Raw genomic sequence first — 22,422 nt, 5'->3', positions numbered from 1 at the left:
AGTTATCCAGTATATTACCAAGGGGGGTTCCAGGAGGAATATTCTTATTCTTTTTCCTTGGTTGATCTCCTTGTCTATTGTGGGTATGACCCATAGTGACTTTTAGTTACTATAAGCTTTCGGGCTAGTAAAAACTGCTTACTGTTACCGGCCCCTTTAAAAAGTTCTGTTTCCCTCTTTTTTTAACTTAAGAGAGAGAAGATCTCCTCCTAATCTATTTCTGTTTATGCAGAAAGGTCTCCTTGCAACTTTGGTGCCCCTGGGCACTCTTATTTGGCCTTCTTATCTAAGGAGAACTTAGTCTTTGTCACTCTCACTCTGCAGGAAAGACACTCTTATCTCACATTCTTTCACACATAGGCCTGTTCATTCATACTTCTCAATTGCTTAGCCGAGTTTTTTGGTTCTTGTGCCTCACCCACCTAGACTGTGTAAGGTACTTTTTTCGACACCTCAGAACCTTAAGTACTGATACCCTTAGGTTTCCCCACTGACCTAGGTTCAGCACTGCATAAATTTCCCTTTTCTTTTATTGAACAGAGGAAGGAAAAGTTAGCAAACCTCTTACACAAAGCGGATCTCTGTTGCCAGAAAATCACTGGTCCGTGTAGGCCCCCACCCTGACCCCTTCTGCCTCCCCCGAGGTTTTGCCATCCCTCTTCCCTCAAGATAGTCTCAGAGTCAGGGGTTCGGACCTCCACACCTTGCCCAAGCTGGACTTCCCACCCCCCGTACCCAGAGGAATGGGCCACAGGACTACCCCTTGCAGCCGTGGTGCTAAAAGATCCTACGATACTGTCAGCCTCCCTTGCTTTGTGGTCAGCCTCTCTGGGCTTCAGTACCACCAGGACGTCGGGAAGGACCCAGTATCTGGTTGCCCCTGGTGTCAGTTCACCTGTGAGGCTGTCTGCGTGTCACTCAAACCTTTGCCACAGCTCCCACACGCCTGGGGAGCTGAAGCTGATTTGCAGGTCACTTATACCTTTCTGCCACAACCCCCATCCACCCGGGGGACAATGGCTTGTCAGGCTTTAATGGGGCCTGCCTGAGTGCCAGAACAAAGAGGATTGGGGGGGGGCGCCTCACTCAGTCTTCCTTACGTGCACACACACACTCACCCCCCCCCGTCCCCTCAGGCCCTCCCCCTGCCCGTGGATGCATGATACTTACCAACTCCGCTGTGTCTCACGTGTGCCTCAGGACTTTTTCACGGATACTGACGCAGGTCCCCCCGTGGAGGACAGGCGGCCGTCTCGTCCTCCGGTCTTGGGCAAGGTTGTATCCCGGATGAGTCCCCAAGCTGGTAAAAACAGGACTACACTCCCAGTACTAAAAGTGATTTCAACATTTATTACAATAAAAAGAAAGGCCTAAAGCAAGGGGGCCCGGGGCCTGAGCAGGAGCGTTCCCATTTAAAATTCTGCAGTGCCGGCGCTGGGTCTTCTGGGCAGCGATGTCCCCGACGTTCCAGGTGGAGCAGCACGGATTCACTGGGTCGGATGCTCCCTTTTTATCCTGTTTTTTGTCCCTCTGGATAAGTTTCTTTTTGGATCCTTCATTTGCATGAAGGTTTAAGGCGCTTGATTGGCCCATTACAGTTCTGTCCAGGCTGGCTCGTTTCACTTGGGGGTGGTGCACTTTACTTAGGTGTAATATGGTACGTAGAGTACCGTATTTCTTATAACTACCCTTTTAATCCCTTTTACCATAACCAAACTAACAGTGCATGCTTAACAATTATCGACTGTTTTACAACTGTTTCTAACCTATTTTTAACAATATGGTGTAGAATATACCTTTGGCCAGTACAGGTCACTTGTCCCGGTTATGCTTCCTCACAGCTCCTTGTGACGTTTATTATCCACATGTTTTGTGGGGTTGGAGGTCAGAGATAGGGACAGCACACATACACCAAAGCTCCATGGGACAAACAGCCTTGAGTTTATTCCTCCAGCTCCTTTTATAGGAGCTCCAATTACACATGTGATTCGCTGAGGTCTTAGCCCCATCCAGCTCTCTGGCCAATGATACATCTGCATTTAGAACTGAATGATATTGGCTGAGAGTCCCTGTGTAGATTGAACCCAACCTATCCTTGCTACCCCAGGGACTCCAATGCCACAGCTCCTTGTATGCTCCCATCCTCCTCACTGGCAGGGCAGTATGAGAAGCAGAATAGTTATTGACTTAGTGTAAAGCACTGCTCAGCAACAACCAAAACACCAGTGTGCTTTTAACATTATTCTCATCCTAAATCCAAACCACAGCACTGTACCAGCTGCTAGGAAGAAAATTAACTCTGTCCCAGCCAAAACCAAGACACGTGATTTAAAAAAAAACAAAACAATAAAAAGTATAAGATTTAATTTAATCAAGAAGTACTCTTGAGGAAAAAAAAATAGTATTAAAAACTATCATCTTGTCCGGGTTCACTCCCTCATTGGGGTGACCCAGAAAAGTGGAAAAGTCTCTCCTCCAACCCGTGCCTCCAAAGAAAGACTCAGTAGTCTTCAGTCGTCCAGTCTCAAGATAGTTTATTGCATGTTATCGAAAAGATTTTCTTCCTGAACTGCTGCGGTCCGTTCAGCAGGTCAGACAAAGGCACACACTGACTCCCAGGGGGCTAGTGCCTTCTTTTATATCATACATTACATGTTAAATGTTTATGGTTTTTCCCCCAATGCCTATCACCTATATTGAACAGTGACTTTCTACTCTAAACCAATCTGTGAGTGCCAACATCACCATGAACATGGAGGTTAGGAAGAAGAAAGAAAGAGTACAGGGCATGCCCAAATCCCTCCATCTTAGAACTTCTGACCCCCATGTACAAAACTCAGACCCCTCTGTACAAGGCCTAAAACCCCCCTGTACAGCACTCAAAAACTCTTCCTCTCACTTTGTGACTACTTCTACTACAATATCTAAACTTTTGTGATTTCTTGTTCTTCCTGCAAGGTTGGTAAATTGTTCCATGGATCAGGTTCAAAGCCACAAGGGTCTGTGGCTGCATTCCAGGGTCTCAAATGCTTCTGATCTGGGCCCAGAACATCCAAGAGTGTCCAAGGGACATTCTGGGTTCTGACGTCATCTGACACTTCTTTATACAAGGACAATTTATTGCTTGTAGGATCATGGCTATAAATTTCTTTTGTAACCCTATATGCTAAATTTATTCCTTTTACCTTCATCCAGGTAAGTTCTTATTGTGATTAAGTAAACCTTCAAGAATTAATTTTTCCCCTACTCCAGAATATAGTCTGAAGCAGTCTACTATAGTTATAGGTTTGCCTTTAACTTAAAATATCAAGCATTACTGCCTAAGGAAAAAACCACCAAACTTCACTCTCACTACACCCTAGCTAAACATTGAGAAGGTTATACTAACAGGAACACCATATTTATATATCAGGCAAGAGATTTTAGAGAGAATTAATGCTTCCAGCAAGCCAAGAACAATTTAAAGGCAGACTTTAAAATTCAGTAGAAAGAGAAGTGTGAGCATTTCTCATCTATCTTTATGCATTTTAATTTTGAAGTCTCATGATAAAAATTTAAATGCCCATGTTTTGTTTATTTAAGCTGTTCAGGAAAACCTTCAGTCAATGCACTAATTCAGTGTCAGTGTTTGGATGTTGCAATCATGTACAGATACTCTGTCCAGACAAGTCAGTGATTTGTAAAAAGGATTGTGTTTATTGTAGTACATATCAGGTTTAAGGGTACTCTTGAAATATAATTGCCCAATTATCAGGTTATCATTCAATTCACTTAAATTAATGTAGTGAAGTAAAGAAAAATGTTTGCACACACTTGTACGAGTTGAAGATATTATTTCATTTGAACTTGTAAATAATCACATTAAACTGAGGTATATACATGGACATACAAGGGTGTTGTAGATTAACCCCAGTAGGCAGTTGAGCACCACACAACTGCTTGCTCAACCTCAGCCCACCCATAGTGAAATGGTAGAGAGGATTAGAAGAGTAAAATTAAGAAAACTTGTGGATTGAGATAAAGGCAGTTTTATAGGTAAAGCAAAAGCCGCATGCACAAGAAAAGCAAAATAAGGAATTCGTTCACTACTGCCTGATGCAGGGACCAAAAATAAAAAGGTGAGCTGGACAGGAACAAACGCAGATCCAAACCAATATGGTTAATCCGACGTTCTCCCTTTATTGTTTACAGACAGTAGTTTTTATACACTTCTAGATAGTTTAAAATCGTGAGCACACTCTCATTGGCAAGCAAATATTGTTTGTTCCTGTCTTAAGGTGGCTAAAGTTTCACACTGCAGACCTATACTAATTCACACCTAGATAGCTCAGTACTTTCTGTTATACCTTAACATAATTTCTGACTGCGCTACAAACTTATTCTTAACTGTGCCACAGGCTTCAAGGCCTCACCGAGGCCCACATCTGAGGCCTAGGCTGGGGTAGCTCAACCTTCACTTTAAACATATAAATCACGCACATCCAGATCGTGACCCATTTCTCTCAGAAATTCCTCTACAACTGCCCATCAGCAGGCAAGTGTTTTGCCATCTCCAGGAAAGCAGAGGTTCACATATACAGCAGTTACTTGGAAAGACAAATGTCATCACACCAAATATTCCCCCCTGCCCCCTTACTTCTCTCAAATTTATATAGGGAGCATGACAGCAAATGGTCTAGAATATCCCTTTTGTCAGTTGGGGTCACCTGTCCTGGCTGTGTCCCCTCCCAACTGCTTGTGCACCCCCATCTTGATTGCTGTGGGAGCAGTGTGGAAGCAGAAAAGGCCTTCGCCCTGTGCAAACCCTGCTGAGATATAACAGAAAACATCCCTGTGTTATCAACATTTTTTTGATCACAAATCCAAAACAGAGCCCCTTGCAAGCTACCATGAAGAAATTTAACTCTGTCCCAGCTATAACCAGTACACTGGAAAAGTGAATTGAGACAGTTTGCACAAGTGAAAGCTATCTAGTTTGCCCTAGAGATTGCCAGTGGCCAATACTCTATTTTAATTCTAACTCATGGATGATGGCAAATGCCCTGTGGGGGTGGCTAAAGCAATGGAAATGGACCAACTGGCAGCACAGAGGCAAACCCATCTGGGCAAGATATTATTGCCTAGATAAAAAACATTGCTTTAAAGTTCCATAGTATATATACTCACATACCCAAAAGCTGTGCTACTGAAGAACACTGAAACTACAAGCAGGAAGACCAGGCTGCCAGAACTGAAGTGATTCAGATGAGGGAAACTGAAGAAACTAGGAAGATTAAGAGAATATAACATAAAATGTAGATGTCTCCCAAATTTTGCAATTAGGAGTTTAAGTTCTGAAACAGAACCTTATTCTGCTTGAACCTCAAGCTTGTCTAGTATTGACAGTGATTGCAAGTGGGGTTGGCAAATGTAAATAAAGCACCTTCATTTCTTCGAGCATAAACACAAGGGCATATGCAGGTACTTCTGGGGGAATTGCATTTTGACACGTTTAGAAGTCTTAGGGACTAGAGAGTATCTCTAGGTTGACAAAGGGTGGCTAGTATTTTTAAGTGCTGTGTTCAGGAAGCAATTTATTTTTAGTGGACACAAGTTCTTCATATGCGTTATGTTAGAAAGTTATTTTGTAGTACTGTATTAATCCTTTTTAAGTAGTGTGTTAAATATAGTTTTACGCTATAGCATAATATTAAAATAGAAACTATGCAATGTAAGATATTTTTTAACTAGCTCAATAAAGGGATGAGATAATCAAGAAATTCTTCAAATAGCAATAACAGCAACAGGACACCCAAAAATTCCAAAACGGGATTTTATGGCCTCTTTATCGGACCATGCTGACTTCTTCTAGACACCCCAAAGCCAAAAGGATTGATTTACAAGATGGGGGGGCAAGTTGTCAGAAAACAGAAAAATTCCTAGTTTGAAAGGAATATTTGCATCATTTATGAGATATGAATATGCAATGGGCTATGGCTTTTAAGGGTTATTCCTTTGTTAGCGAACATGCTTTCTTGAGCAAGGCATCTGGGCATCCGCAATTCTTTGCTTTTTATTGTCCTTTATTGTCCTAACTCTGATTGTCCAAATTCTCATTGCTCTAATTTTTATTACTGTTTTTTTAATAACTTTTATTACCATTAAACATTTATGCTGTGGTGTGGTTTTTGCTTTAAGTTTCTGTTTGCCCATTATTCTCTTCCCTAACTTCCTCCCTCCCAAGTTATCAATCCTCCCTATCCCTTCCCCTTTTTCCTTGTCTATCTTGTAGTATTCGATACCCCATTTGTTTCTTTGTATTATCCCCCTCCCCTGCTCTCCCTGATAGGTTTAGAGAATGTTAGTCCTGCCCTAGATTCCTCCCCTGCTATGCCCTCATTGGTTGGTTGCCCTATACCACTCCCCCTATAAAAAGCTCTGCAGACCCCCTAGGCTTTGTCTTGGGGTCCCAGGTCATGGACCTAATAAACCCATCCAGTTTTACCCCAAGTCCCGTGTCGTCGTTATCTGTTCCTGTGTCAGACCAAGCAATAACTGGGAATAGCAGAGCTCACGGGGGGGAAGGTCGCGCCCCTACTGTTGCTGCCCTGCACGATACAGCGCACTGCGACAGATGGTAGCAGAGGATGGTTCCCTCCTTCGTCTTTTAAAACAAATGGGCAAATCTGTGGGGGCGCCCGCCTCACTGAAGAAGAAGAAGGGAAAGGAACACCAACGACAAAGATCAGTGACCTCTGCCTTGGACTCTAAGAGGAGCTGAGCGGCAAATTTGAGGCTCCAGGACTCTCTCGTCCTTGCCAACATGCTCTCCGCCCCTGACTTTATTCTTGCCATCGGGCACCTCGAGGGGGCGGACTTACCCCAAGGACAGAGAGAGAAGGCTTGTCGGACGGCTCACACTAAGCTGAGTCAGGGCCCTGAGCAGTGAGGGGAGATCTCAGAATCTCTGTGGGGCAAGGTCTTCGCACTGGGACGAGCACACCAGTGACTGACAGTGGCCGCGCTCAAGGCCCCGGGACGGGCCTTGAAGCACCGGGAACACCCAGGTCCCTGGAGGCGACAAGCTGAGAAAGAAAAAGTCCCCAGGTAATTGCAATCCCACCACGGAAGCCGGATCCCGAACTGGCTAAGGAGGACGACTCCAGGCCGGCACTGCCTGATAAGAAGCTGATCTGAGGGGATTTCCACTGTCACTCCCTTGGATCCTCAAGGCGAATGGCCAGAAACACGCCTCCACCCACGCTCTGAGGGTAAGTGAGCTGAAGCAGGGCATATCCCCGGCGGGTGGGTTTAGTCTCCAACAAGAGCTGGTGGCCAAGCTTGCGGAGATCACAGGTACCCTCCGTTTTCTCCAACATTGGGGCTCATCCCCAAAAGGTTGGAACATTCTCTGAGGGTATCCTCCACTTATCAGGAGAGTGTTTGTTCTATTCTCTCTTACCCAAAGCTGGGCTCTCCCCCAAAAAGCTGGGGCATCCCATGAGGGCTGAGAGAGTAGAAAAAACAAGAATGGAACAGAAATTTTCCACCAAACAACGGCACGTTCATAAGTATAGGGGAGAATTTAATATTAAAGAGGCCCCCGACATCCACACACACCGTCGAGATCTTGTTGCGGTGGGCCCTTCCCCTGTAAATTCCCCTGTGGTTTCTGTGAAGCCCCCCGTACCCTCGGTCCCTCAGACTTCCCAAAACCCTTCCCTATCCTCCCTTGGAGATGACGTTGGCCGTGCCATCCCAAGTGCCCTGCCGGAAACTGTTCAGGCCGTACGAGGGAACTGCAGTATACCCAGCCCCCCCTTTCCAAGATGGCGGTGGCCACGCCACTTAGAGCCCACTTTCCCACCATAGTCCTTCTTTTCCGGCCCCAAACTTACCGCCAGCCCCGCCCCTTCTGCAGAGCCCACTACTCGAATTGCGTGTAGGAGGCCAGTCCCCTTTGTCGGAAGACGGAGCTGGACCACGCCCTATTTCTTCCTCTGACTCCTCCTCTGGGGGGAGGATCACCGATAGGACGTCCTGTCAGAGGACCTCCCTCTTTGGGAGATCATTCCCCGGTCTGGGGGGACTCCTATGGAGGAAGGTGGAGCCGGAAACCCAGACCAGGAAGTCGCTGTTTTGTTTCCCCCCTAGGTCAATCACCTCACCGATACTCCATACTACTTGCAGCAGTCACCAATGCAATCATGGTTTTTCCTGTGAATTAAATCAAATTCAGATTCAATTGCATTCAGTTTTTGGAAGGTTCTTCCAAAAGGCTTTGATCCTTCGAGGCCTCTCCAAAAACCCTTCCGGATCATAGACTTGTAAGCTGCAGCAGTTGCAATAAATAATCAAGTAAACAAAAAGCAAAATGAAAATAAAAAGAAACAGTCAAAATTAAATTACTTCTTGAAATTGCAAAGGTGACTGCTCAAGTTCCCTATCCATTTCCCTGAGTATACCCTACCTGTTATTCCTTTTGATTTCTATTTTACTACCATTTAGTATTATGAGTAGAAATTAAATATTTATTTATTAATCAACTTCCCACATCTCAAACCAGGTTTTCTGTATTATGCAATTGTCCTTTATGTTTTAGACAATCTTGAAATAATTTATTTGTTGAGTTGTATATTATAGAAGGAAGAGCCACCCAATCAAGTTAATGCTCACCATTTCCACACAGCCGTCAGGTGAAAAATAAAATTAATAAAATTATATCACCCTTCAGTGACCTGTCTTGCAAGATGATTGGCCCCCTGAAGTACTTTGTGTTATCTTAAGTACCTTGTCAAGCCCCAGAAATCCCAATACCCCAAATTCCGCTGAGCTTCATACCTCAGATCCACCTGCACTTCATGAGGACTTAGTGCATTTTATATTTTGTGAAGAAGATTTTTATCCTATACGTTATAGCAATGATAAGTTGATCCTTTTCCTGATAATTTCTGAATCTGTTCTGTTGTTTTAGTAAATTGTAACATGTTGTGAAAGTATAGTATTCGTTATGTGAAATTTACTGTATCTGATATATGAATGTGGTATTGTCATACACCCATACCCTTCATCAATTTGTTTAAACACCAGGGCTCTCCCCTCTCTTTATTTTAAAAGAAAAGGAGGAGCTGCTGAGGTGTGGTTTTTGCTTTAAGTTTCTGTTTGCCCATTATTCTCTTCCCTAACTTCTTCCCTCCCAAGTTATCAATCCTCCCTATCCCTACCCCTTTTTCCAGAGTGTTCCTTGTCTATCTTGTAGTATTCGATACCCCATTTGTTTCTTTGTATTATCCCCCTCCCCTGCTCTCCCTGATAGGTTTAGAGAATGTTAGTCCTGCCCTAGATTCCTCCCCTGCTATGCCCTCATTGGTTGGTTGCCCTATACCACTCCCCCTATAAAAAGCTCTGCAGACCCCCTGGGCTTTGTCTTGGGGTCCCAGGTCATGGACCTAATAAACCCATCCAGTTTTACCCCAAGTCCCGTGTCGTCGTTATCTGTTCCTGCGTCGGACCAAGCGATAACTGGGAATAGCAGAGATCACAGGGGGAAGGTCGCGCCCTTGCTGTCGCTGCCCAGCACAATACAGCGCACTGCGACACTTTTACAATTTTATAAGAAGTGATTGGCGTTTTTCACAATTTTGGTGCTGAAACCCTGAAATAACACCTCGCTGACGAGGCCCAGCGGATTCCGAGTGAGGGAGGTGCACCCTGCCCATTTGGCAGCCCCGCTCTGCTTCTTCTAGGTGGCTGAAAGATGCAGGTTGCAACCAGTGGACAAAAAGAGACAATAAAACAAAGGGAAAAGATTCCCTAAAACTGCGGGACTTGGCCCCTAAGACTAAAGTATACAAGAAGACAGAAACCCAAGGACAAAGAATAGGTAAGTATTTGTTTGGACGGGGCAGATAAGGGGGGGGGGGGGGGTGAATGTGTGTGAATGAGAGGCAGGCTGGTTAGCCCAGACCTGCAAAGTGAGTGATGAGTCTCCCATGCTGCGGTTTCGCCTTTTCGCGAGAAAAGCGGCCAGTAAAGAGATGAAGCGAGTGACAAAAAGAGTGAGAGAACCTCCCCGGGGAAACTGGGACTGGGTCTCAGAGAAGGGATGGGACCCCTTGGAGAGAGGGAGCCGAGGGTTTTCCTGGCATAATCCACTGGGAAAGCAGAATAGAATAAAGCAACAAGAGTGTAGAAGGGGCCCCTAAAAATTCTTCTGGGTTGAGGGATGAGAATGCACGAGAGCATCCAGGATTAAACCTGATGAGTTGAGGGATTGATATTCCCAAGATCATCCAGGGTTGAGCAAAACTCTGCTGGATTGAGGATAATGCCCAAAAGAATCTGGGGTTGGACAACACAGCTGGATTGAGGTATATCCAAGAGTACCAGGGCTGGCCAGTATCATCTGAAATTGTAACAGGTGATTTGAAAGTAAAAGGTACCTTATTGTTGTCTTGTTGTGTGTGAGAGTGAGTCACACACAGAATCAGCCTCAGCTTCCCAGGCGGGTGAGGGCTGTGGCAGAAGGTGTATGTGACCAGCAAACAAGCTATTGTTCCCCCAGCATGTGGAGGGGCCATGGTTAAAGAGTGTGAGTGAGACAAAGACAGCCTCACAGGTGAACTGACACCAGAGGCAACCAAATTCAGGGCACTTCCCAGAGGCCGGGCAGTACTGAAGGCCAGAGAGGCTGACCCCAAAGCAAGGGGGGGGCTACAGTATCGTAGGACCTTTTAGCACCACGGCTGCGAGGGGTAATCATGATACCCATTCCTCAAGGTAGGGGGGATGGGGAGTCCAGATGGGGCAAGGTGCGTAGGTCCAAACCCCTGACTCTGAGGCTATCTTGAGGGAAGAGGGATAGCCAAACCTCGGGGAGGTGGAAGGGGTCAGGGTGGCGGCCTACACGGATCCGTGATTACCTGTCAACAGGAATCCACTTCGTGTAAGTCTAAGAGGTTTGCTAACATTTCCTTCCTCTGTCCAATAAAAGGGAAATTTATGGAGTGCTGAACCTAAGCCAGTGGGGTGTCCGTACTTAAGGTTCTGGGGTGTCAAATAAAATCTTACGCACTCCAGGTGGGCGAGACACAAGAACCAAAAACTCGGTTAAGCAGAAGTCAAGAAGTATGAATGAACAGGCCTGAGGGTGTGAATGTGTGTGAGAGTGATTGAGAAATCAAGGTGAGTAAAGGTAGATGAATGAAAATATATGTAATGTAGATTGTTTATTTTGAGCTTCACTTTATCTCCTTGAAGGGAGGTGTATTGTGTTCAATAGTATTGTGAGAGAAAGGATTTTTTGTGTGGGTAGTTGAAAGAAGGTGGTATTCAGGTTGCTAGAGAAAATGAGAAACAGAGGCAGGGGACGAATAGATAAGATCTTGAAAAATGGGACAGAAAACCAGTAAGTTGGGTACAAAAAAAAAAAAAAAAAAAAGGAGTAAAAGGGTACCAGCAGAGATACCCCAAGATAGCCCTTTGAGGAGTTATGTTAGCTAACAGAGATACATATCCCTATACAAAGAGAAAATACAGGGTATGCAGTTGTTGATGGGAAAAACATGCAAACTACTGAACTATTGAAAAAAGGAAATTAAACTGGTAAGATCAAACTTGTGAATTATATGCTCTAAAAAGAGCACAGGAATATGTAACACACAAGAAAGGAGCTATGGATGCATTGGGATTTTTTTGGAGTAGCAAGGCAAGTGACTGCAAGATGTATAACTTGCCAAAGGATAAATAAAAAGGTGATGAGAAAAACAACATTAGGAGGTTGTGAGTGTTATATGTGTATATGATAATTTGTGCAAAGAAAATTGTCGTATATTTTATAGTTATGTACTGTTAAGATATACTCTTAAAAGAAGTTTTTAAAACGCACAAGCCAGTGATGATGATTGCAACACAATGCCAAAACCACCTGGACAAGGGAGGGAGAACCTCATTTACGATCAAATGAACGTGGCCAGCCCAGAGATGGATCGTCCATCAAGGTGATCCAAAGAATGCCCGGACGATGAATACGCGATAAATATCTGAGATTGAGATAGCCGGAGCCATCAGGGAGATACATCTCAACACTAAATTCCAGGAACACGATCATGGGTGTTCATCACTCTCTGGACATGTTTTGTTCAACTTGCCACAGAGAAAGAACTCCACATGAATATGTGCAGCCCGAAAAGGAAGAGAAGGGACTTTGCCTCGGGCAAGAAAAACTGTATAAAAATTGCTCGGACAGGACAGCTGGTGTGAAACATAGGGGACCCTCTGCTGTAGTGGTCAGGCCTGTGTCTCACCCAGCACCGATACCCGGGCTTGGCACTGACCCTTTTATTAGATAGTGGCTTTTTTGTTGTTATTCTCTAAATTTATATTTGGACCATTTAATAAATATTCTTTAATTAATAAATTGGAGCATTCATTTATAAGAATCTTGGTGACCCTGACGTGATCTGATTTGGGGTCCAGGGACCCCCCTTTTTGTCTGGGCGGCGCCCTGCTGATTTTGGCAGCCGGACAGGATTGGGGAATCCCGTAGAACCAATCAGATTTCGAATTAGGAGCCAGAGCCACTATCAAAAAGGGGATAAAACGGGCCCAGAGGTCTTGGGAACTCGGAGCAGAATCTCCAAGGCCGCGGTTTATTTTTCACTCATAAAAATCTACGTGCAGGAAGAATCCACGCTGGAAAAGGACTGTAAGTATCACGTGGTTGAGTGAGGGGTGATTGAGCATGTGTGCAAGACGTGACATTGTCACGAGGCAAGTGCAGACCACAAGATCACAGTTCCACTCTTCCACGAGGAAAGTGGTCGGTCACGGGGGAAGCGGACGGAACCGGAAAACTCATTTCACGCATAAAGCCTGCAACTTGGGGAGCTCAGGGGTTCGATCATGGGCAGATCGAGGAGGGAGGGTACGTTCTCGGGTGTGTGAAAACTGGTAAACCTCTTCGGTCCAGGACTTTGGAAGTCCGGGAAAAAAAGGTAAGAGAGCTCACCACCAGACGTAGGTCCACAGAGTGGTTCGCTGTGTGACTGATAGGCTAGTAACATTCAATCAGAACAGGCTAAAACCACAGTATCGACCGGGACTGATTTAAGGACTTCGTTCAAGGAATTAAGGTAAGTAGGCTTGTTGAGGTATGAGGGAGAAAAAGAGAAAATTCAGAGAAAATCCCAGGGAAAACCTGGTAAAGGGCAGCAGGACTGTTTGCCAGAAATCCCAAGGGGGAGCCCGTTGGGATGGATGTTGGAGCATTGGGAAGACTGCCCCGAGAGACAGAGGAAATATAAGGAAAAGATGATTCATTATTGTGTGGAGGTATGGAGGAACATGGAAATTGGGAAATATCAGTTTTGGCCCACGTTTAGCACATTTGATGCAAGAATGTGTCAGGCATTTTATGACAGTATATATGAAGAAAGCGGGCCAGAAGGTGAAGAGCTGGACTATGCCAGATTGTGGGAATATGCTAGTGCCAAGCTATTCCCAGTCCGAACTCAGGGCAGTAAAATAAACCAGGGTGAGACCTGGGAGCCCTTGGACAACCTTCCACCCCCGTACTTAAACCAAGTCCAGGCCCCAGTGCCCGCACCAGCGGGTCACCCACCTCAACCCGCACAGGCACAGGCATCGCCGCGTAACATACAGCCCTCAGCTCCGGCGGTGCCACACCCGCCGGGTCCCTCTCAGCCTCTGCCTGCGCCACAACAGGCAGACGATCCCGGGCCCACACTCCCCGACGGGGAAACTGCCTCTCCTCCAGCTAGCAGGACATGGCACAAGATGTGGAGTGAGAACCATGACAATAGTGAGGGGGAAGGGGACAGACCCAGTCTTTACCCTCTAAGGGAAGTACCAACCACTCCCGGAGTCATTAGGTATGTAAATGTGCCAATCAATACGGGGGATGTAAGAGCTTTCAAAAAGGAAATGGGGAAATTAATGGATGATCCTCTGGGGGTGGCAGAGAGGCTGGATGAGTTTTTGGGGAACAGTATCTATTCATATGATGATATCTGCGCCATTCTAAGGTCCTTGTTCAATGCTGAGGAATGGGACATGATACGGCAGGCTGCAATAAAGGATTAAGAACACAGGAGTCCCCAGGGAGGGAGCGGGGCCGAGAGGTGGCCTGAAAAGAGGCCATAATGGAATGCCCAGGCGGAGGAGAATCAGCTCAAAATGATAAGGGCTAAGGAACATGGTAATGCAGGGAATTTGGGGGGCGGTACCAAAGGGGCAGAACATCAGTAAAGCATTGGGGGAATGCCAGGGGAAAGATGAAACACTCACCAAATGGCTGGAGCGGCTAAGAAAAAGTCTCCAGATGTATTCAGACACGGACCCTAATTCTCCTGTTGGGGGTATTTTGTTAATAACACAATTTGTTGCTAAATCGTGGGAGGACATACAGAAAAAGCTAGAAAAAATAGAGAATTGGCAGGAGAAAAGCCTCCAAGAATTGCTGAGAGAGGCACAGAAGGTTTGCATGAGGAGGGATGATGAAAAACAAAAGGCACAACAAGGGTGTTAGTGGCGGCAGTACAGGAAGCGCAAAAACAGTAGTGGCTGCATGTAGAAGAATTTCTGAGAGAAAGGGGTCACGGTTTGTATATTTAGAGTGAAGGTTGAGCTACCCAAGCCTAGGCCTCAGATATGGGCCTTAGTGAGGCCTTGAAGCCTATGGCACAGTCAGAAATAAGTGTGTGGCTGTAAGAGGCCATCTGAAGCCCCCACATTTGCCTACTGATTGCCACAAGGAGAAACCCCTTCCCCCACTACAGTTCCAGCTTGGAGACAGCAGCAGTGCCGGTGCAGCTGCTGTACCATTGCTTTAGCTGTTCTGAACAAGGCCTGGCAAGGACTTTGCAAGGAGTTGGCAAGAACTTGGCAAGGAACCGGCAAAAACCTGGCATGGACCCAGCAAGGAACGGCCTACTGCATATTTGCCCACTCTCCTCCTGAAGCCGAATGAACTTTTGGGGTGACTCCCGTGGTCCTTCGTTGAATACCCCTCATCTGCCTCATTACCACCGTGACAGACAAAGATTGAGAACCCTCGTCCCAAGGACTGAGACTGAGACCCCTACTACAGGGAGGGGGGAAAACGGTGGTCTGACCACTAATGACATGACCTGTTTCCCTTCTGTAATTTCAATGGACTTATTCTTCATTATGCTCGCCTTGTTTTGGTGGTTTCAGTGGACTCACCTGTTCCCCCACAGAAATCACAATAGACTCTCATTGTCCTGCATGTTCCTCCCTCTTTCCTCTGTGGACTATAACTGGACCCCTGAGTTGACCAGAACTTCGGAGACTCCCCCGACACGATAGACGGATCCCCATCGCCTGGACCACTGAGGATCTCGCCTGTGTTGGTAGCTATTCCCATCCCCCTCTTCTCTCTCTCTCTCTCTCTATTCTTTTATCTCCTTTCTGATCCCCTCTATCACATTTACTGTTTCGGCCCCTAATAAAGGTGCATTTGTTGTGATTAACTGATAGTCCCTTGTTGTTTGCCTTTTTGCACTTTTGGGATCGGTCAAAAGAACCATCATGACACCCCGCAACAAGCGGATCGTGACATTAAATTGGCCTCACGGACAGGATTTCTGTCTAGACAGAAGGGTTGCAGGTGAAAAAGCACCCACAATGTCTTCAGAAATTCACAAAAGATCCCTTAGTGCAAAAGGCGGGACACTGTTGTTTTGTTGTTGTTGTTGTGTATATCTGGTCTGGGAAGGAAGGGACAACTTGAAGAAACTAAGCAGAGCCTCCCAGGCAGATTACTGTCCCTTCACCCACCCAAGGAAGTGAAGGGTGACACAGTGAGGGCTGTGTGTTTTGTGTAACTTAAGTTTGTACCTCCCTGTCGTGGTTTTGGTCCCTTCACAAAATGAGTGATAACCTTAACGACAAAACTAAAGTTGGATTTTATGCTTTGCTAGCTAGGCACAATGCCAAACCTTCTCTGGGAGGAGAGGAATGGGCACACAATAACTGGTTTAATTTGGGCAATGTGGTTGATAGAGAATGTGCTTTACAACATGATACAAGATTCAAACTGGGCAAAAATAAAACCATCTTGTGCTCAGTTTTGGGTGCTTGTCTTACGGCAGCCGTAGAAACTCGCTCTCAGCAAAGAAGTGAGGAACATGCTGTAATAGACTCCCTCCAAAATCTAGTAGAAATTTTGCAAAAACAATTATATGAAGCAAGAAATGTGATCTATGCATTGCGAGCTGCCTTAACAGAGGAACATGTTAACAAATCACACAATGCTGATTCCTCTACAGAAACAGAGGAGAAGGAAACTCCTCACATTAAACAAATCTACCCTCATAAAAAACTTGAAACAGCAAATAATTGTGGGGAACATTGCTGCCCTCATTTGAGACCCTTAATTAAAACAGAATATAACTATCTCAGTGGTGATGCTCTTGAACCCCACATCACAACTAAACACATAACATACACTGCCACTGAGTTAGCTAAACTTAAAAAGGAATACGGATGCCTCCCACACGAATCAGAAACAGAATATATTTTCCGGGTGTCCCTCACTGGTGGTGATCAAATTAAATTAACTGAATAGGAAGCCAGTGGGTATTGGGGACATGGTGTCTTCTTAACAACTGGAAATAAATGTGCCACATGGTCCCTGACACAGTGTGCAGCTTTTTGGGCTGGGGGAACGAGCCCCTTGGAAAGGGGAGATCCCATAGGTATAATTAGCACCCCCGACCAACTCCTAGAAAGTGTGCACAAAGCCGCTTGCCTGCAAATGATTCATGAAAAGAAATTAATTCCTGGCTTTGAATCCCTGATGCAATTACCTGTGAAGCTCAAAATAATGACTCCTTTAATTCAAGGGCTTCCAGAATCACTCAAACCTACAGTGATTTTCATTCAAAAAACCACAGCAGCTATATCTCCTGTAGAAAGACCAGATAGATTTCCTAGTAACCTGAACAACCCATTTGTTCCCCTTTATGACTTTCTGAGGGAAGGGGTGAAATGGGATTTGACTCCTTCTCAGGAGAAAGCACTGCAATTGCTGATTTTTGAAGCAACAGCTTATTAAGCACTGGGCACTATCAGTCCTACAGATCCCTTTCAGGTGGAATGGGGATTTGCCTCCTCAGGGCTGTCAGTACACATATGGCAGTGGGGTCCTGAGGGTCCAACAAGGCCTGTTGGTTTTTATTCCCGTGGTTTCAAAGATGCTGAGAAAAGATACATTGCCTGGGAAAAAGGATTGTTTGCGGTTATCTTAGCTCTCATAGAAGTGGAAAAAATTGCACGACAACAACCAATTGTATTGAGAGGCCCTTTCAATGTTATTACGACAGTCACTACGAGGACCCCCCCCACCTGACGGGGTGGTCCAGAGGGCCTCAGTCAGAAAGTGGTATGCTCAGATTGAACATTACTGTAGCTTTTTCACAATGACAGAAGGAGCTGTAAAATTTTTTGCAATCCAAGAAACTGAGAGCTTGGATAGCAGCTATGACAAACCTGCCTCTGTAATCAAAGTAGCCCCTCCTTTCTCCCCTGAACAGTCAACAAATTCTCGGTTCACTGATGCCTCTGCTAAATGAGGGGGGAAGGTGTGGAGATACAGGGCAGCAGCCTTCCACATTTCCTCTGGCGAACTAATTATTACTGAGGGAGAAAGCAGTGCTCAGGTTGGGGAGCTGATAGCTGTTTGGAGTGTTTTCCAGCGTGAGGTACAGAATACCTCTCTTGTCTGTAACTACACTGACTCCTATGCTGTGTACCAGATGATCCAAATAATCCAGCACATTACCCTGGACAACCGGTTCTGGTTGGCCTCCCTTACTATACGGCCAGTACCTCTTGTGCTAAAACCCCCTCTGAATAAATAGGAGTGGGAAGACTCTGATACTCTAGGGAAAGAGCCCTGGATAAATACACGCTGGATAATTCCATCATTCTAACCTTTTCTGCCTTATAGTGGCAGGATTCTGTTGTGTTTACCTTTTCAGAAGAGCTCCGAGGGACATGAAGACCACCTAATCCATGATAAAACTGGTAATACTTTTCTGCATCCTACCACAACCCCATGGCCAGAAACCAGCTGAGTGGCCGTGGTCTGAAATAATTGTGGTAGCATGCAGAAAAAGTGAAAGGATCTCTTTAAGCACAAAAAGGTTTGCACGCACCCAAGCGTACAGGATTGTTGGCACAATTTCACATTAACACAAACTGTAGAAGTAGTTTGTCTTTGGTCCAAAAATACTGAAGTGCTTTCTTTAAAGTATTGATTTAAATACTGGGGAGGACTTGATGTTAATTTTGTGACACCTACCACCCAACCACCGGTTATGCTTAGCCTGAAAATTTTTAAATTGGACCATATATAATCAGGAAAACTGGCCAACAACAATATTGTTCAATCCGGCATGGTCTCTTAAACAAGTCAAATTGCTGATGCAAAACTATGTCTCAGAAATTCAACCAGCTTGTTCACCTTTTTTGCAAACCTCTTTTCAGGGTTAGACCACCTGGCTGAGACAGAGGAACCCTCCTAAAAAAAATGGGTGTCAAGAGACATAACTGGTGTTGTGGGAACAGGATTGGGAATTCTAAATAACATTGATTCAGAAGTATTAATGGATAAATTGGCTTCTACGACTAAAGATTTGACCAAATTACAACAACCACTGTAATCGTCCTTATTGGCCTTGGGAACACATCAGTGGTTGCTATCAAACATATTACCAAATTGGGAAAAGGCAAATGTGAATGATAGTAAATTGATAATTGATGCACTTAATGCTACACAAAGCAACGTTTCCTTAGCCCTTAGCTGCATCCAGACTCAATTATGGATGCAGTCAGTTGCTGCCCCAATTATAAGAGAAGGTGAAGAAGGCACTTTCCCTACTGAAATTCGCAAAATAGTTTGGGACAGTGCTACTGATTTTGAATGAGATTTACAATCCTGGTGGAATTTAGTGAATTTTACCTATGACCCCATCACAAACATAGCCACAGCTTTTGTGTTGACTATACGTAATGCCTCAGTGCATTCGATATTCCCCATCATTGCGTTAGGATTGAATCACGATGGAGCCACTCTCTATCCTTCCAAACATAGAGAATGGGCCCGTCAAATTGATGACAAATGGCAAACTGTTAATTTAGAGTCTTGTACCATCCGAGAACAACTAGGGTTCATCTGTGAAGGTAATGCAATTGTAGCTCAGGATATTTTGTCTAGACACAGAACAAAATATCTGCCACTTTGATATTCATCCCAACGAGACTTCTGAAACAGTTCTTATATATACAGGCAATGGGTGTGCATGCTTTACAACTGCTTGTGATACTGAGTTTGTAGGAAGTACAGTAGTAGATACTAAAAATCATTCAAATTTTTGTGCTTGCAACTTTACTGAAATTGCAAGATGTGATTTTTCTTTTGCAGCTCCAGTTACTTCACATGAACTTTTAGAATCCAATTTACTGTTGATTCACAAGCTATTGCCTACTCCCATTGGGATGAACCTTACTCTGGTAAAGCAATTGTTGCTTCACCAGGATTTGATTAAAATCTTAGGAAAAATCAAGGAGAACAGACAGAAAACTCTGGTAACTGTTCATCATAATGTGCAAGAAATACATCGTGTTGTAGAAAGAGTGAAAAGTGATGCTGAACACACGTGGTGGGATACCCTTTTTGGGTGGTCACCTACTGCTACCGGTGTCCTGAATAAATTGTGTCATCCCATTGTTGTCCTTTTGATTCTAGTTATGATTGGCTTTGTTTTATCAGCAAACTTGCTTATTATGAATTGGAGAATGATGAAACGGTTAACAAAATTGACATCTATATTTAATGCACACCACCTGGCCGATGTCCTTTAGACTATAGACATCCCCCGGACTGTGGACACAAGGCAGTTATAAGATTAGAAGATATGTTTTCACATAAATTTTTTTTTCCCTCTTATGATTTGTTCTAACCACTTGAAAAACTGTTTTGAACTATTGTTGTTTATTAATTAGAAAATTTGTTTTAAACAAATTTGAAGGTTTCAAAATCCAAATTACAGTTCACAGAGCCCGAGGTCAAGTACATAGGACATTGGTTAACAAAAGGTAAAAAGAAGCTGGATCCGGACAGGATAACTGGTATTATCACCTTACCCCCTCCCCAGACAAAGAGGGAGGCCAGGCAGCTGCTGGAGCTCCTAGGATACTGCTGGCAATGGATCAAGTGATACAGCGAGAAGGTAAGGTTTCTCTATGAAAAGCTTACCACGGATAGGCTCAAGTGGACAAAGCAGGATGAGGAAGGTTTTAAGGAAATAAAGGAAACTCTTGTGGCTACCCCAGTGTTAAGCCTTCCTGATGTAAGGAAACCTTTTCAACTGTTCGTAGATGTCAGCAATCACACTGCCCATAGGGTTCTAACCCAGGACTGGGCAGGGGCCAGGAAGCCAGTAGGGTATGTATCAAAACTTCTAGATCCTGTAAGCAGGGGGTGGCCCATCTGCTTACAAGCAATTGTAGCAGTCACAATATTAGTAGAAGAAGCTAAGAAAGTAACCTTCGGGGCACCACTGGTGGTTTACACCCCACACAGTGTAAGGAGCATCCTGCAGCAAAAGGCTGATAAATGGCTGACTGACACCAGGCTCCTAAAATGCAAGGCTATATTAATCCACTCCCGGGATTTGGAGTTGCAGACTACCTTGGCACAAAACCCCGCACAATTCCTATTTGGGGAAGCAGCAGGAGTGCCTTTCCATGACTGTGCTGAAGTGGTGGAACTAAAACCAAAATAAGACCAGACTTAGAAGAGGAAGAATTAGAAGAAGGTGAGAAATAGTTTGTGGATAGTTCTGCAAAGGTCACAGACGAGAAAAGGAAATCAGGTTATACGGTGGTAGATAGAAAGACCAAGGAGGCAGTAGAATCTGGGCCCCTGAACGCTGGATGGTCAGCACAGGTTCGTGAGTTATACGCGGTATTGAAGGCTTTGTAGAAATTAGAAGGGGAAAAAAGAACAGTTTTTACAGATTCAAAATATACATTTGGGGTAGTACACACATTCAGAAAAATTTAGGAGGAAAGGGGGTTGCTCAATACCCGGGAAAAAGGCACGCACTTCACTTCAAAAATTATTAGAAAACTAGCTGACTCTCTAGGGATTCGGTGAGAATACCACACCCCATGGCATCCCCAGAGCTCTAGACAAGTTGAAAGGATGAACCAAACATTAAAGGCTCAATTGGCAAATTTAATTTTGGAAACAAAAATGTCCTAGTATATTGGAGGCTCCAATATAGAGAACGGGACATGCCCTGGCTTGTCTGGCTGCTGCTACTGGACCAAATGGTGGCAACCGTGGTGTTTTACCTCAGAGACACCTTTGGCTAGCTGGATGTTGCAGCTGGGCACATAGAGACAAGTCCAGGCAAGCCGGAACTCAGGTGGCGGCGGGATGGAGCTTCCCTTGCACAGGGTCCGCTCCCCAGGTTTCCCGCTGTCAGAGAATCCTTTAAGGCTATGATGAAGGAAAGGAGTAGGTTCTGATGGAGGGTTTAATCCAGAGCTTTTATTCTGGCCCATGGGCCTCTGAATGTAGCAACAGCTCCAAGCAGAACTCCCCTGCAGGCCTCTGAATCCAGACACTGCTCCATCAGAACTCTCTGACCACGTGGTTTCCCTCTCCTTTTACCCGGGGGAGGGGAGGGGGGAAGGGATAGGGAGCCCACCAACCAAGTACGGGAGAGGAGGTCTCAGGGGACAAAGGACACCTGGATGGTCCAATGCCCCCCTGAGGGTGGAGGGCATCTTTTGAACCTGCCCAATCACTTGATGCACTTCTGGAATGCCAGGAGTGACCGACAGTGCTCAGCAGGGGTCAGGGTGGGGAAAGGAAGAGTGATTGACACACCTGGGAGGACACCTTCAGGGGAGAAAACTGGGCTTCTGGGGAAACCAGGAAATCACACTGCAACATCTCCCCCTTGTTTTTTTTTAAATGAAGAGGACTGGGTTTGGGGGCAGAATGCTCGCCAAACCACGGTTGGTGAGTTTGTTCCTCTCCTTCAGGAGGGTCCGTATCTTTAGCTGAGGCTTCCAGGTCCTCTGGTGGAGCACTAGGGGCTTCCAAATGGTAGACTTCAGGGGGGGAAGATGAGCTTGAAATTAGCTTGTAAACCATGTGCTTGATTAACCCAAAAACAATGCTAATAACTACAATAACAACAACTACAATGAACAGTACTAAAAACTGCGTTTTCAGAATAGATCCCAACCAGCACGAGAGTCCCCAGCCCTTGAACAGTCCACTCAGCCAGTCATCTGTTTCTCTCTTGATGTCGTTCACCATGGTTTTCATTTTGTCGATCGTGGCATGGACGTTCTCTGCTTTTGATGACAAGTTGAGGC

This window comes from Anomalospiza imberbis, chromosome W (genome assembly GCF_031753505.1).
Source record: "Anomalospiza imberbis isolate Cuckoo-Finch-1a 21T00152 chromosome W, ASM3175350v1, whole genome shotgun sequence".
Taxonomy (NCBI): domain Eukaryota; kingdom Metazoa; phylum Chordata; class Aves; order Passeriformes; family Viduidae; genus Anomalospiza; species Anomalospiza imberbis.
This window is presented reverse-complemented; position numbering follows the sequence as displayed.